This window comes from Filicampus tigris, chromosome 2 (genome assembly GCF_054856515.1).
Source record: "Filicampus tigris isolate MCC_2025a chromosome 2, RoL_Ftig_1.0, whole genome shotgun sequence".
Classification (NCBI taxonomy): Eukaryota; Metazoa; Chordata; class Actinopteri; order Syngnathiformes; family Syngnathidae; genus Filicampus; species Filicampus tigris.
The window spans coordinates 11,831,937-11,849,275 of NC_141218.1; the positions used below are offsets into that span (position 1 = coordinate 11,831,937).

At 39.1% G+C, this 17,339-nt stretch overlaps 1 protein-coding gene across 12 annotated transcripts in view; it reads left to right on the forward strand.

The window, feature by feature from the left end:
* Window positions 1–298: 298 nt before the first annotated feature.
* The window catches only part of LOC147151401 (uncharacterized), a 144,444-nt gene continuing 127,403 nt past the window's right edge, over window positions 299–17,339 (forward strand). For 7 of the 12 annotated variants that reach the window (XR_015084783.1, XR_015084790.1, XR_015084789.1 and 4 more), the window contains exons 1-3: window positions 299–570; window positions 1,686–1,736; window positions 14,319–14,409. The gene's annotated coding sequence lies outside the window, so the exon portion shown is untranslated. Of the gene's footprint in view, window positions 571–1,685; window positions 1,742–13,757; window positions 14,193–14,318; window positions 14,410–17,339 lie in introns of all 12 variants that reach the window. The other 5 variants (XM_086022577.1, XM_086022569.1, XM_086022587.1 and 2 more) reach the window with 5 other exon arrangements.

A 17,339-nucleotide genomic window follows, 5' to 3' on the forward strand; every position in this document is an offset into this window, starting at 1 on the left:
AGTGCTGAGCAGTGAATTCCACTTCTGACACAAATGTGGCAATTGACCCTGTCTGACTCTGTAAATTTGCATTTGTAGAAAAAATTGTTTTTGTTGTGTTTTGTTTTTTGGGGAGGGGGAGCTTCCGTGTATCAAACAATGCGTTTCTCTTACTCTGTTGATTCCACTTCTGACACCGATGTTGTGAGGAGTCTTATTAGAATGGAGTATTGTTGTTCCGATACCGATACTGGTATCGGATAGTGTCCCGATACCGCATTAAAACGCTGGTATCGGATCGGGTTGGACTACCAAATAAAACGCCAATACCGGTTATCGATAATGGTATCATTATTTGAATGCAGCGCGCCTATATTTGAGAGGCGCATGCGGAAGGAAAATACGAGGAGAAGCCTTATCCATTATTAGCGTTATTGGTCATCGGTCTACTTATGTCTAGTTTGGTGAAAAAGGTCGCTATAAGGACATACATCGCCACATTGGAGGCAGTTGCTTGGGGGGACTTTGATGCTATCAAGAGGCTGAAATTACTTTGGAGGCATGTCGGCTGGATCTTTGTCTCGTAGCAAAGTATGTTGCTTTTGTTTGACACAGTACATCGATCACTAGTTTAATGGTGTAAAACGTCTTTCATGAAATGGTTTGTGTCCAGAAAAACTCGTCTTTATGACCCGTCGAAGCTTTTCGAGCTCGCCCTAGCTTGCTAACTGCTAACAAAGAGACGAGTTTGTTTACAACACATCGCTCAGCAAAATGTTCTATAATGTTCCATCAACGTATATGAAATTTGTATACCTATATAATTAACAGATTAATGTTGAACAGCAGTGCGAACTAAATACTGAAGAAAAGTAAGAAGAAAACAATAACTGATATAAAGTCAACCGATCATAACCTTGTATGTTATGATGGCGTTAAGTGGTCACGTTGAAGATTTGACAGCCATTGTGCGCGTCTGCTTTCAAACAACTTCGTTTTTGCCTCCGGTTAATTTGAATCACTGCCGGTATCACGAAATGAAATCTCTGGTTGACCAATTAGAACAACCATAAACAGCACAGGTGTTAACCATTTTTAGAAACACATAACGGACTTCTGTTATCTCACTCACTGCCTGCCCCTCTGGCAGCATACAAAGGTGATGTCACGCATGGGGGTGGGGGGCGGGGGGTGTCGGTTAGAATCATTTTATATATTTTAGAAGTACAAATGCTGCACCTTGCTTTATTACAAATGTACATTCATGTGAATACAGTATGTATCCCATGTGTCACTCTCACAAGCACAAAGAGCTATGAAAACAGGATGTTTATTCAACATACTGTATGTATTTTGTGTGTATAAGTTACTACAGATACTATAGATATGAATAATTTGACATCCAAGTGAGTGTGCAATTCTTTAGAATTACCCCAAAAATTGCGCTTATTTTGGATTTTTTTCAAACGGCGAGGTATTGGTACAGTGTCGGCAGCCGCACGGAGTCACACCCTGTCTGACTCCAAGAATGTAATTTAATATATGGAAGAACTGAAACTACAGGGCCTCTGTGCTCCCACAATAAGATTTTTTCACAGTGTTGATCCCACTTCTGCCACCCAGGTGGCAAGCAATCCTATCGGAATGAAAGTTGTCCATTTCCATGCCTTTCTGTGACTCTTCCTGTCTCTCTCATCTAATCTCAGATGCAACCTGCTGATGACATTCAAAGCTGAGTGGCCATTTCCTGTTTGATGGTGAGGTACTGTCGATCTGTTTTTCAGTGTCATCTTGTTGTGTCTGGTGTTGTTAAAATGTGAACAGCTTATTGAAGAGGACTGTTTAAATACAAATTCTAATTCAACCAGGAAATGTAATGGTACATTCATGGTCCAAACACGTGTTGTTAATTTTGAGGCTCATCTCCTGGTTAGTCACCCTAAAATTTCAACCGAAAGCCGAATATCCTTAACGTTTTGTGTTTGTTTCCTTGCCATGTAATCAATCAATACGAAATTTATGGACTACACGTTACAAATTTCACTCTCTGCTTGCTGAACCGCTGAACACATCTGTTCGTTTGATGCCTCTGTACATTTGTTTGCACGGTTGCCCAAGGAACAAAATGTTTCCAAACAGCTCATCTCCACCAAAGCTTCGGAGGTACGTTGCAGCGGTTTTTGAGGCCAGGCCAGCAAATATCAAAAGCGAGCACGCTGGCGAGGTGCAAGTGAGGATGAAACACGGATTGGAGTGGGTTTAAAGGTGGCCTAATATGAAATAGAATAGAATAAAATAAAATATGATGTGACCGCCATAAAAAACATGTCACTCAATCTGCGCTGAGATCAGTTTTTCGGACGCTCGGTCCACACCGCACACGTTATGACTAGTAACGACAAAAATTCAATTTCTACTCTGGCCCATCGAGTTTGAATTTACTGTCAGCTGATGTATGAAGTTATTATGACAAGTTTTGGAGGAGCTGGCATTTACCAGCCGCAAATTAAATACAGCAGGCACATTTTTTTGATTGTTCTCTCGCTGGCAAAATCAATCGACGCATAAAGAATGATGTGATTTACTTTTCCAGACGCTTCGCGCCGAGCAGAGGAATGAGCTGCCGCCGAAAATATTCTCACGGAACACACCGCATGTTTTCTACGGTTTTAGAGTGGATGCGTAATTACGACAAGACTACTTTGGTGACGTAGTTAAAAATCTGTCAACTATGTGTGTGTCCAAGCATACAGTTAGGAGGCCACACTAAATATAGCCAAGTGAGCCTATACTTTACTTGAATACTCTCATATAGGGCTGCCTGCAACTAACAATTATTTTAATAATCAATTAATCTACCGATTAGTTTGTTGGTTATGTGATTAATTGGATTTAAGAAAACATGTTTTGATTTCTATCCTTTTATTCAAAATCAGGACATGTATTTTATATTTAAAGTGCAAAAAAATGCACTAAAATCTTTTTTTTTTTTTTTTTTTTAAATAATGTGGTTACTGGTTTGGTCCGTGACGTCAGAAAATAGGCAAACATGTTGATCATTGTTTTCCAAAGTAAAAGCAGATGTTTGTCAATTTCTTATTTTGATTCAATACAATGATCAGAGAAATTAAAACAAAAAAAAGTTAAAATGAAATAAAAACGAACTATATAATCATAATAACTATAATCCCAAATCATTATAATCCTTGTGTATATACACTTTGTGTGATTCCACCAACCCCCACCCCCCTCCAACAAAAAAAAAAAAATATGTGTCTTGTCTTAATAAATGCTGCGGAACATTGAAAGAGGACATTTTAACTGGGGGCATGATTTGCAACCGAATGTGCGTCAGAATGTATCAAAAACAAGTAATTAGCCATTGGTTTTATATGAAAAATATAAACTTGTAAATTGCACCAGATGCCACTTCTTAAGGTTTCCCCACCTCTCGTTCACCCTGAATTCTAACAACTAGAGCCGAGATCTTGATGGATGTCCCAAATCAGTCGTGCTTTGTCGGTCAGTTGAAACACGTGTGAACATTCCAAGGATCAAGTTGACCCCTCCAAAAAGTGGGAGCAAGGAGTTTGGCTGAGGATAACACATGTAGACATGACATCATTCCCATTAGGGAATTTCTTGTCTCATTGTACCCTCCTAGTGGCTGCAGTCTAGTAGTAGAAAGTAAAGTGTGGAAAAAAAAAAAACAACAACCCCCCCCAAAAAAGTGGAGCAATGAAGGCACTATAATGCCCTCACATGTGGTAACGAAGAGCCTGGTCACCGATGCACTTTCATCTGTTTATTGACTGGACAAACAGTCCAACACACAAAGACAAAATACACACACAAGGAGCAAGTCCAACTCCTGCCGGTCACTCACTAGGCTACGCCCCTTTATGGCACATCTCCAACACACAAATACAATTTCACCCTCTATAATGGCGAATATTTTCTAGTAATTCACGCCCACAAAGGTTTATATTCACATTTAATTGCCACAAGATGGCAGTAAAACACTTTTTTTTTTTTTTTTTAAAACAAGGCTATGGCCTGACTAACTGAAGCTCCTTCCCTCACTTCAACATAGTTCTTTGGCTCCACGGTGGCACAACATGGCGACACAGCATTATTTTTATATAATAACATAAATGATGGAGGACAGGACCAGAACCAAAAAGAAATAAATAAATTGGCTTATTTGGGAATGCCAAACCCTGGATGAGCGGGAGTTTACTGTAATGTTTAAATATGACTTGGGCAACTATGCTTAGGCTAACATTATCTTGCTAGTATCTCTACATCTTAAAATTGGGAAAATTGAATGCGTTACGAGCTTGGTCATGGAATGGATTAAATTTGCAAGGCAAAGCAACTGTATAAGAAATGCATACGAGTTGCTGGTTTTTTTTCCTCTTCCTTTTGAGGAAATTATTCACCAGCAGTCATTCTTCTGACCCTTTCTTTTCACATGTTTAGTTAAAGTGACCCCTGCGGTTGTGAATCAGCGTTTTGGAATGCCTCCTGTTCTATCGGAAGTTACTGGAAAAATAAAGGCTGGCGCACTGTTTCCTCTTCACATTTTGCAGAGGAAAGGACAGAAGGGAAGTTTCCCAAATTCAGATTTGACGCCTTCGATGCTTTTGTGCTCTGCGCCCATCTCGTCGTCCCCGAGCCTTGGCCCAGGCGAAGCGAGTCAAACCCAGAGCGGCGCGACCAAGATCAACAAACTGAGTTAAATACGCCAAGGGGGGTGGAGGAGGGGGATTGGGGGAAGCAAAATAAGCACGGACGCCGTTCGCGGTGCCGTGGCTCGGCCTTGGGAGTAATCCCGGGAAATTGATTAGTCAAGAAAAACAGCAGCATTGTGGGTAAAAGCTTTTGGAAGGCAGTATTTCTAAGATGCGGCTGGCTCACTAATAATATGGTAATTAGATCAATATGTTTTTTTGGACGATTCGCTATGAAACGAGACACCCGGGGAGGCCACGCCACGGGCGTGACGGCGCAAAACAGATCCTTGTCTTTTTCAAATACACAAAGGGGTAAAAGTTTTTACGCATTTAAGCTCAAGAAGTTCTGTTTGCCAGAGAATTTGTCACGTTTATTTTTTAACTAGCTACCAAAAAGAGTTCAGAAAAACGGTTGTTATTGGGTAATATCCATTAGTAGTTCTTTTGGTTGCGATAATTTGCAAAGATAACATATAACAATCAAATTCGCATAACGTACTGTACATTTTTGTTATGTGTCATACGGCAGTTTTCTTATTTCTTCTTCTCCTTGGTGCAGTAAGCCTCAGTTAGCTTGATGTTAACTCGCTAGAGCGATTATAAGATAATGCTTTTATAAATTACAGCCATTTAATGTTTGATTTAACCTTTATTTCAAATCACCACAACCACAAAAAAATTAAGAAAAAATATGTATAATAGAAGTATTCTTTCATACGGGGAAACAACTGTAGAGCTTGTCCGAAAAGGAGTAAGAAGTAAAGCTTATTTAAATCCTACCCCTTCACTGTTATGTAAGAACTGCAGTCCTTCTAAATTCTTTAAAACTGGTTAAAGATTGGATTTGTATTCAATTAAATTAGCATTTCCACTCAGTGTCCACAATGTGACGTTAGCTAGTTAGATCATTCTTACATTATGTGTGAACCTTGGCTGGGAACTTAAAGTTGTCATCGACACTGTTGTCATAGTCCATGAAAATAATGTTATAATAACAAATTTCTAACTGAAACTGGATAAAACTTCTCCATTTTTGTTGTTGTTGGTGATTCTTATACTTATTATCTACTCATATTTGAATATTCTAGAACTGGTATGTTTAGGTAGCAGATGTTAGCAGGTTGCTAATGTTGTATGATCAGGACAACGCAGTAAAATAAAGGCCTTATGGCAAATGCTTTTTTTGGTACCAGTCAGCCATCATTTCAGTGAAACACAGTGGTTTTAAAGATGGTTGCTCAATAAAGAACATACACAAAAGCTCTTATTATGTATAAAGTTGACTATTATTGTACCACTAGCCACCACTGTAATTGGTACCAGCTATGAGCTGGTGCTTTACTACACCCTGGATTTGGTTATAACCTATGGCTTGTCTGCTGGTGTGTCCTCTGTTGTTGACTTGGCAGTGTCAGACCACTACTGTGTCTATTTTAACATCGCCAGTTTTAACCATCTAGCAGTCCCGGTCAGAACAGTGAAGAAACGCTACCTATCTTCTGAGGTGGCAGCAAATTTTATCGAGATCTTAAAAAACACTCCTGCTGACATTTTACCTGCACCCTGTGATCTTATTGTTGACAATTTTAACCTACATCTTAAATCATCATTAGATTCAGTAGCTCCACTTTTAATTAAAACAACAAAAACAAAGACTGTACCCCCGTGGAGAAACAATGCTATCAAAATATCAAAGAGAAAATGCAGGAGTGCAGAGAGGAGGTGGAGAAAAAGTAAACTTACAGTACACTATGAAATTTTATGCGAACAACTGAAATCTTACAATAAAACAGTAAAACTGGCAAGATCTTCCTATTTCTCAAACCTCATTACAGTCAATAAAAACAACCCCAGGGTTCTCTTCTCCACCTTTGAACTTTTAACTAGTTCTGATTTTAATAAGTCCCCACAGAGACCAACAGATGCTCTCTGTGAGGACTTTGCAGACCACTTCAGAAGTAAAATCGATGACATAAGATCCAGTCTTTTAGCCCGTCAAAACACAAGTTTTAATAAACCCGGACAATCATATTTACATGAGGAAACACTGGAAAGTTTTGCCCTGGTTGATGCAAGGACACTTGTTCGAGTTTTCTCCCAGGTAAACCCAACAACCTGCCTTTTGGATCCAATTCCCACATTTCTTTTTAAGACATTTTATGGATTTTTTGAAGAACAAATTTTAAATATAGTCAATTGCTCTCTTCAGACAGGCGTCTTCCCAGCTGCCTTTAAAACGGCGGTGGTGAAGCCCCTTCTGAAGAAGAGCGGTTCTGACCCGAGCGTTTTTAATAACTACAGACCCGTATCCAACTTACCGTTTTTAAGTAAGATTTTAGAAAAACTGGTTTTCATCCAGTTGAATCATTTTTTAAATACAAATAATATTTTGGAGAAATATCAATCTGGTTTTAGGATGAACCACAGTACGGAGACTGCTCTTTTAAGGATCTTAAATGATATTAGGTGCACTGCAGACGTGAGAAAACTCACAGTCTTGGTGCTACTGGATCTAAGCGCTGCTTTTGATACAGTAGATCACCAAATTTTATTAAATAGACTTAAAAATCTAGTGGGCATCTCTGGTACTGTTTTTGACTGGTTTTATTCCTATCTCACAGACCGATATTTCTTTGTAAGTATGGATACTTGTTCCTCTAAAACTCATGAAATTAAATGTGGGGTTCCTCAAGGTTCGATTTTAGGCCCCTTACTTTTTAATCTTTATATGCTTCCCCTCGGGGATGTCATCAGGGGACACGGCATCAGCTTTCACAGCTATGCTGATGACACGCAGCTGTATATTGCCGTGTCTCCTGATGACACAGGACCCATTGATACCCTTTTAAATTGCATTTTAGATATCAAGTCATGGATGGCAGATAATTTCCTACAGCTCAATGAGGACAAGACTGAGGTCTTAGTTATCGGTCCCGAAGGTCAGAGAGAGAAGCTTTTACCAAAACTACACATTTTTAATCCCTCACACTGTGTGAAGAACCTTGGCGTCATTTTTGACTCTGAGCTCAGTTTTATTCCTCATATTAAAAATGTAACCAAGATTGGTTTTTATCACCTTAAGAATATCGCCAGAGTCCGCCCGTTTCTCTCTCAGGCTAACACGGAAGTGCTGATGCATGCCTTTATTTCCTGTCGTTTAGATTACTGTAATGCCCTGCTCTCTGGCCTCCCGAAAAAGAGCATTTCACCACTGCAACTACTGCAGAATTCAGCCGCTCGGGTGCTGACGAGAACCAGAGGGCGGGAGCACATTACGCCAGTTTTGAAATTGCTGCATTGGCTCCCTGTGTGTTTCAGGATCGATTTTAAAGTACTTTTATTTGTTTATAAATGTGTTAATGGTCTTGGGCCATCTTATTTATCTGATTTGCTTTTATCATACCAGCCCTCGCGGATCCTGAGGTCCTCTGGCGCCGGCCTTTTATTTGTTCCAAGGGTGAGGACCAAAATGCATGGCGAGGCTGCATTCAGCCATTTTGGTCCTCACCTTTGGAATAGCCTGCCAGAGGATGTCAGGTCTGCAGAGACTGTTGATATTTTTAAGAGGAAGCTCAAGACACACCTTTTTAGTTTGGCTTTCAACAACTTTTAAATAATTTATCTTTTCTTTTGATTGAAGATAATTCTATGTTTTGCTTTGAATGTTTTAAAGCACTTTGAGTTGCATTTTTATGTATGAAAAGTGCTATATAAATAAAATGTGATTGAAATGTGATTGATACAGTCCAGGTCCTGAAAAATATTTTTGAAAAAATATTAAGTTTGGTTGAGTTTTGAAAAATCATTAACTTATAAAAACAATTCAGCAACTGTTAGTCCACCTAATTATATTATATTGACTTATTTAACAAATACTGACCTAGTTCTGGTAAACATTTAGAACCATATGTTTATGAAAGACTTACTTAAGTCAAATTCTACACCAACTATGGTATATAGACTATAGAAAATGCAGAGACAAACAGTTTTGGATAAGAGACGAAAGCTTATCGCCAACTGCTAGCTTGGCATGCACATTACAGCATTTTAAGTCAAGCTTAAAATGATTGGCTGATGTCATGTAGTGTAGAAGTTTAATATAGACCTACTGCATCACAAAGCATGGCTAGCAAACATGTTAGCATTTAGCTCCGCCTGTGCATGGATTCATGCTGCAATGATTTATGCTTCCTTGTCTGGCTGTGGTCATTATCTTCCAAACACACATTTAACTCATTATTTTTTTATATGGGCACTTTCGCTTTGCTGTGCCAAAAAATGCCAGCTAGTCTGCCTCTGCACATGTCAAAAAATAGCCAGCCACACATATCAATTGCCGGTGTGTATTTTTGAAAGTATAATATCATGTGCAGGGCAAATTATGGCAAAAGGGTTCTGACTCCCAAACCGCCTTTTGAATGTTGTTTCTACAAATAGATTAGAGAATGAGCGGTTTATGGAGGCGCGCCACGTCGGATAATTTATCAAACGCTTCCCTGCGTAGTAGATAATTTCAGACATACTGCAAGGATCATAACTTTATACGTGACAATTTATTGCCAACTATGTCTAGCAGTCATTCATTCTTCATTTTGTTGTTTCTCTTGGCTGCACTTGCACTGCTTCCAGTACTGTATGTGGATGTTGTATATTTTTTGTACAATCAGATTTAAACCTGCATGTGTTGCCATGACAATGTAATCTGCCCAGGGCCTTCAGAATCAGTAGTGCAGGAAAAATTATGTAACCTAAACTATGTTAGCAATGGGACTGTTTCTTTAACCAATCAGATTTCTAATTCTCCCTCACAGGGCCAGAACGTTTGCCCTCAATGTCCTCAGCATTTTTCCGTCTTGTTATTGGATGGTCAGGGCAAAACCTGTTGGTAGAACACAGTGCCGCAAATGGCAGCAAAGCATATTTTGGCGTTGAAATAAAACACCTCAACTAATGTCAACAAAGTTCCTTGACATCAAAATCCAACAAAATGGCGGCAATATATATATATATATATATATATATATATATATATATATATATATATATTTTTTTTTTTTTTGTAGAAATAAAGCTCTTCAGCACCAAGATGCCACAAGATGGAGGTGAAGCGCTGTTTTTGTCCTGACAGAGCTCCTCAAGTCACTTCAATGAATATTCTTGGGACCAAGACGCAATGAGATAGTAGCAAAACATATTTTTGTCAAAGTGAAACTCCTCACCTGACTTCAACATAGTTCATTGAAATGAAGATCACAAAAGATGGCGGCAAAGCTCTATTTCTACCAAAATGCAGCTTCTCAAGTCACTTCTACATTGTTCCTTGGCACCAAGATCCCACAGGAATCTCATTTTTGTCTGATTGAAACTCCTCAAGTCACTTCAACATAACTGCCTTGGCACCAAGATGCAACAAATTAGCAGCAAATAATGTTTTTTTTTATAGAAATAAAACTCCTCGACTATATTCAACAGAGATCCTTGACACCAAGATGCGATGAATAACGGAGGATAGGTTCCACCCCAAAAATCTACAAACGCTGAACTATGCGAGAGTTATCTGTACTGTGTTTTGTAACGTTGTGATTGGTTTCTATTATCGTGGCTTGATTGTGGCCCAAAACACCGTAAACAATGTTGAGTATGGATTTGCAAGGCTCTACAGCCACACGAAAGCCCCCCCTCAACCCCCTTCAGGAAAGACAGGCAACGTTAAAAAGTGGCCCTCAATATCATACTGGGTCCAAATCAGATCTAAACAAATAAATCAAGGCCCGCATTCTTTGGAAGCATGCAGCTTGCCACATCACCAATGTTAACGCCGCTGCCGCATCAGGAGGGCTGAGCTTTGGTTTCACCATTTGCCCCCGACCGCCCCGCCTCCAACCCGGTAGGGGGGTTTACATGAGGTCATGTCGGTCAGCCACTTGAAACCTACAGAAGCAACAACAGTGTCATTGCCCCCCAACCCCGAAGACACACATTTGAAGAAGACGTATGAGGCCGCGGCTGACTTTGGGCCGTAATGAGGACAAGTGCTCGCGAAAGTGGATGAATGGGTCAATCTGACCCGCAGCATCACAGGAGGGCTTTAATAGAAAAAGGACCAGATCGTCTGTTTCCCGTCATTGTAAAAATGTCAAAGTAACAGCGACACAGTTAAGTATCTGCTCATAAATAGGAACGAGGAAGCTCCTTTTGGGAACCCCAATCTCGCCGGCGTGCAGCACTTGGATTGGATTACGGCAATTACGCCTAATGTCTTTTTGGCTCTGCTCGTAGGATGTGATCTAAGGATGGGAAGCAAAGGCATGGTTCTTAATAAAAAGTCTCCCGAACCTCTCCTCTGTTGAACAAAAATTGGAGAATTTAAGCCGTGGGGTTGTTGACGCAAGTGTGAATATTTCCAATAAGCGGCGGAGAAGATGAGACGCAGCTGCTTCTTGTCGGGAGTGACACAGTGAAGAGTGACTGGCGACTGGGCTTGTGTGAGGTCTTGATGGCCGAACTTCCTCACTTCAATCAACGGCCACTTCCTGTCCAAGATGGAATATTAGGCTGCCCGTGATGACATGTAGAATTACAGGTGGCAAAAGTACTCACACTCTGTACTTATTGTAATGGACTCCTAAGAAAATAAAAGGGAGGAGGTGTAGGAGCCGGGCAGAGGGTTTTAGGAACTGTAATCGTACACTTCCCTGCAAGACAATGTGAGTCGATAAAACTGTTAGGGCGACGGTGCCCTGTACGATTACAGTTCCTAAAATCCTCTGCCCGGCTCCTGCGCCTCCTCCCTTTTATTTTCTTAGGAGTCCCCGATTGCAAAGGTGTTCCAGCTCTAAGGGAAAGGGTAGCGAAAGAAGCTGAAACACTCTGAACTTGTTTTGTCTATGTGTGTGTGGGTGTGTGGGTGTGTGAGCCTTTATCAGACATGTGGAAGCAAAGCACACCAAGCAAGTTGGGCCTTGATATGGAAAAAGCTAAAGCCAAAACCTTAAGCTAACAAGCCTAACCATGAAAAGTCTAACACATGAATTATGATATACATTATTATTCTTACATTCCCTCCTGTTTTTATATAATATAAAGCTAAACCTACAAAGCTAATAAAGCTAACAAGCCTAATCATGAAAAAGCTAACACATGAATCATTATATACATTATTATTCTTACACTTATGGAGAAGTACATTCTTGTATTAAAAAAACAGATTAAAAAAGATTTTAGGGCTGAAAAAAATTAACAAGCCTAATTTGACAAGGAAAGGAGTAAATAAGATGTATTTGTTTTAAAATGTAGGGAGTAGAAGTAAAAAGTTGTCAGAAAAGTAAATACTCCTGTAAAATACAAATAGTGTCCCACCGCTATTCGTCACGAATAGCGAAAATCCACAAGTAAGCCGGTCACTGACGCCACCACCAAAAAGGTTTATCATTGCATATAGTTGCCAGAAGATGGTGGCAAAGCACTACGTTTGTTAAAATGAAACTTCGCAGTGCACTACAACATTGTTCTTTGGCACCAAGTGGTCACAAGATGGTGGCAAAGCACTACATTTTGTCTAAATTAAACTCCTCAACTCACGTCAACATAGTTCCTTCCCACAAAGGCGTCACAAGATGGTGCCAAAGAGCAAAATAAAGTTCCTCAATTCACCTCAATATTGTTTCTCGGCACCAATACGCCACAAGATGCTGTCAAAGCACTACTTTTGTCCAAATAAAACTCCTCAATTCACTTCAACATCTTTTCTTGGCACCAGTATTCCTCAAGATGGTGGCAAAGTACTTCTTTTGTTTAGATGAAACTCCTCATCTGAACGTCCCTTGGCGCCAACATGTCACAGGCTGCAGCAAAACACTACTTTTGTCTTAATGAAACTCTTCAACTCACTTCATCTTAGTTCTTGGCACCAAGATGCCCGAAGATGGTGTCAAAGCACTACTAAATGAAGCTCCTCAATTCACGCCAACATCGCTCATTGGCACAAAAGTGCCACATTTCAGGTTCACTGTACCTGCTTAAGTACAGAAACAAAATATTTGTTCTTCATTACCCCCCATCTGTGTAGAATAATTACAGCGAACATGCGTAAGACGCCGATGTCAGCCGTGCGTGACAAGAATCAGTGCCTTCCCCTCGTGTTGTGTGGGCTCATTAAGGCCCTAAAAGGGGGGGGGGGCAGCGCCCATTCATGATGAGACTGAGGGGCTGCGGTCACAACTCAATGTGTCCCATATGAGATAAAACTCCAGGGATGAGTTCAGCGGTGGTTGTGTCCATGGCATCCAAGCTATGTTAGTCAGCACTCAAAAATGAGAACAAAAAAAATGTCACATGATGTCACTGCAGTGTTTGTGCTGCTTTCTTCTAAATTCGACTATCATGTCTTTTGGAATGCAGAGCAACTTTTCTAGCCCATATTTGGAGGTGCTCAAGCACCCCTAAATTGAATCTCAGCACCCCTTGAGTTTGAAAGTTTGTTTCATTTTATGTATATATTTTTTAAATGTATGTCATTTCTAAACAAGCTAGAGAAGCGTATTAACATACAGTCTTTTGTTGTAACGTAATAAAACATTTCAGGCCCCCTGCAAAGTTTTTCAGTGATAGATCATTTCAACAGACTTTCTTGACACCAATTACAACTATTACTAACAGGTGAATTTGTAAATAGTGAACCATGAATTGACGGGGCGGTTACTGTACTACAACAACACTGACGAGCGGTACCGTGCTTCAACCACTTATGACACATTATTATGACCTCACTCACACATGGATGCCATTGAAAGATGCCTCTGACAGCATGCAAGTGTGTGTATAAATATTACTTACTGGAGCCATTAATGCAAAGTTAATGACTCATACTGTGTGTGTGTGTGTATCTGCGTTTAAAGCCATCCAGACATTTTACAATCAAAGAACAATCTGCTGGCACACCGTCAAGATGACTTAAACCAAGCCACAAAAAAAAAAAAAAAAAATGCACGCATGTAATCATTCACAGGGTCAAAGTTTTTTTTTTTTTCTTTTTCCTTCCAGAGACTTTCCAGACTATTGTTGAGTGTTTCTGGACAGCGAGCGCTGGAGAGTGACCAGCAGAAAGGATCTTGAATCTAATATATGGCAAAGAACTACACAGTTCTTTTGTATGCATGTGGTACAAAGGAAGTCCTGACTGGATTATTAGCCAAGTCTGTGATGTGTAAGAAACACGTTAGCATCACTCATTCAGATCATCTGCGTATAACCATGCAACATATGTAGATGGATAATATAGCAAAACTCACGGGCATGTATTCTTTATCCCCGGTAGAGAACAACAAACATGATGATAGCCATCTTACTGAGAGGCTGACACTTGTATCTCAAGGCACCACTGTATTATGGAAAACTAACTTTTTAATAGTTTGCATACAAAATAGTTGAGTCTCTGGAGTGCCTGCCCACCCATAAAGTGTGAAATTCAACAACCAGGTAAATGTTTGTGTTATCTGCCTATTTGTAAAAAGGTGTTTGTGAGTGTGCTGTTCTGAATTTTGCAGAATTGTGACTTCATAATTCAACATATTTAACTGTACATAATCACCACCCTCCAACCAGGTTTCTCCACCTGTGACTGATGGCTGGGGTGGGCGAACATGCACCATTTTCAAGCGACTTCGGTAGAGCACTATCATGGCACGGCCGATAGGTAAGCAGAGCTGCAGTGTTGTTGGATGCTTATTAGCATTAGCTTCTTATTAACTTATTAAAATGTACAATGGAGCTGTCAACATAGTGGGGTGGTTGGTATTTGATGTGTCCCTAGTGTGGTGATGAAGTGCTGCCTGCACAAGTGAAAATACAATAGATCTTTGCTGATATAGTAACTGCTGGGCTAATAGTAGCTGTTCACCTTGCCGCAACCACCTATTGTACGTCATGGTAACAAAATCTATGCTTGTTATTGGGTTAGGGTTGTGAGAATGAGTTCATTTTCGTGAGACAACTCCACCCCCCGAAAACAGGGTAATTTCCAGCTATCACTTTTGACGACAGGGGTTTTTGACAAAAACTTTAACACCTGTGGACGGGTTTTAAATTGTGAAAAAAAAAATGTGCATACTCTTATTGTATCGCTAAGCCCTGATTAAACATTGTTTTAAACTAGCCTTGCCAGGCACTTCATTAGGTGCACCTAATGAGAGCTGCATCAGATTTGTGATTCACATTGTTATTTATTTCCTCACAACATTGGTATTACGTCCCAACGGGGTTTGAGAGCTCCACATAAATAAACATGAGGTCTGGAAGAGAAAGTGGCTTCCCCATCCAAGAGCTCCGCGTTCTGCAACGTTGGTGACTTTTGAATCCCAAAAGGAAACATTCCCATAACATGGCATATGGGCAGTGAAAATTGAGTTAAGACCCCTCTAACCCTCAGACGTAAATTACATCAACCCCTATTGCTTTTTACTTTTGAGAACATTAAATTTAAAACATTTTGTTTGTTGGAACAAATTTATTTGAGCAGTCACCTTATTACCTTACACTGACAAAACACAAACCCAATAAGGATTAAATATCTCAAATCAAAGCAAAATTTGGTTGCTCTTCGTCTGGGGTGTACCCATAAAATTAATAAATACATGAATACAAATATTGGATTTTTTAAAAATCTGACTGTATATGTTGAGAAACCTTAAAACATCCTTGGAGTGAAAGAGATTGTATTTTCTGTAATGCCTTCTTTATCTCATTCATACTATATGTCTCCATAGAGCTTTAATTATACATGACGTCCTGTGGCTCCCTAAAATCCCATTCCGTGTGGTCTCCGTTTGAAATACTGTATATATATATATATATATATATATATATATATATATATATATATATATATATATATATATATATACACAGTGTGTGTGTGTGTGTGTGTGTGTGTATTTTATGGTTCACTGCCACAGTTTATTGTATAATAAGTAGATTACAGCCATTGTGGTGTGGATAAATGACAATACGGCCGTGGTGGAAAACCTATTTCATGGCCGTATTGTGAGTGAAACTGACAGAAACATGCACGTGCTTACTGTCTTAGAGATGGAGACGGAGATTTTTGCCTTTACATTAGGGCAGCCTTTTCTTTGCATTTGTAATGCAAATATGTAGCAGCTGTATTGGTATATATTCATTCAGAAAAAAAGCGGGTTTATCTGTTTTTCTAATCTTACTACAGCAACCACACTGAGGTTTGCTTTATCCTGTCAAGTGGATATGTTTAAGGCAGGTTCAAAGCCGTTACTCCGCAAAAGTATTTGCAGTCAATTATTATGTGGTATAATTTGAAAAAGGGCATATTTCTATTACCGACAAATGGGGACCAATGTTCCAATATGAACAAAGATACTGCACAATTTACTTGTCCCTACCTTAGCTTTGGGGCAATTCAGACATCACTGTTTGATGTTATTTATTTATGTATTTATTTATTTATTTATTTTAGAATAAAATGCATTTTATTAAAGCAATAAAGTCTTTTCAAAAACAAAAAGTATGTTTTTTTTTTTTTTTTTTTTAGAAGAGATCTATTTATTTGGAAACTAAAGGTTTCTTTTCAGGATACAATTTTTAATAATAAGTTTTATTTTTGAAACATCACATTATGACTTCATTTTGGAAAAATACAACTTTCATCTCTAAATTTGCTTTCAAATTCTATGAAACTCAAAGGATTCCTTTATCTTATTCTTTGGCTTTTTCATGCTTTTTGACGGGAGATGCTGACTGCTTTTTGGACAGCAGTACACAGTGTTTCAGCGTGGGTTAATAGTTAAGTTTGGCCGATATTGAAAATATTCAGTTTCTTTGTTTGGTACTGTATGTTCAAAATAAACATTTAATAATACTTTATTTCACTTAGTATTCACAGTATTAGTATTTCACACATTCATTTACTTTGGTGTAAATGAATGTTGCAGTTTATTTCAACAACGGAATATTGATTCATGCATTAATGTAGTAATTAACCAATTATAAAATACATTTAAATACAGGTGTGGATTAAAAAAAACTAACAATTATAAATAAAGTAATTGTATCGCTTGCAATAAATCAGCTAATGAGATAACAGAAGAAAAAGCGAATAACGCTACTTTTGAACAAGAGTGTAAATTCCAAATGCCCAATTTCAAGAAAAAAAAAGCCAAATTAATACAACGATTTTTTCATTTTACTTGTCAAAAATAAAAATGCTTGTTGGGCTGGATTAAAGAATGGAGCCCACAGGCCATACTTTGCCCACCGCTGGTATTGTATAAAGGCTGCACTGTATGTGATTAAAACCCCCCCAAAGCCCTTCCATCTCCCGTGTCGTCATCATGTCGCCGAGTTCACGGCCGCTATCAGTGCTCGGCACTCTGGCGTGGATGAATCATGGAAAATTGCGGCAATTATCTTTGGACCGGATTCTCTTCATGTTTATAACCTTTAAACCCGTGTTGTTGTTCCTCACGCTCATTTCCACAAGAGGAAATATCAATATGGCTTGAATCAGGCCTGAGAATACATTATTCTTAATGGCTTGCAGAAACTTTACATGCCAGCGAGCAGAATACTGTGGTAAAGACTTCAAAGTGATGT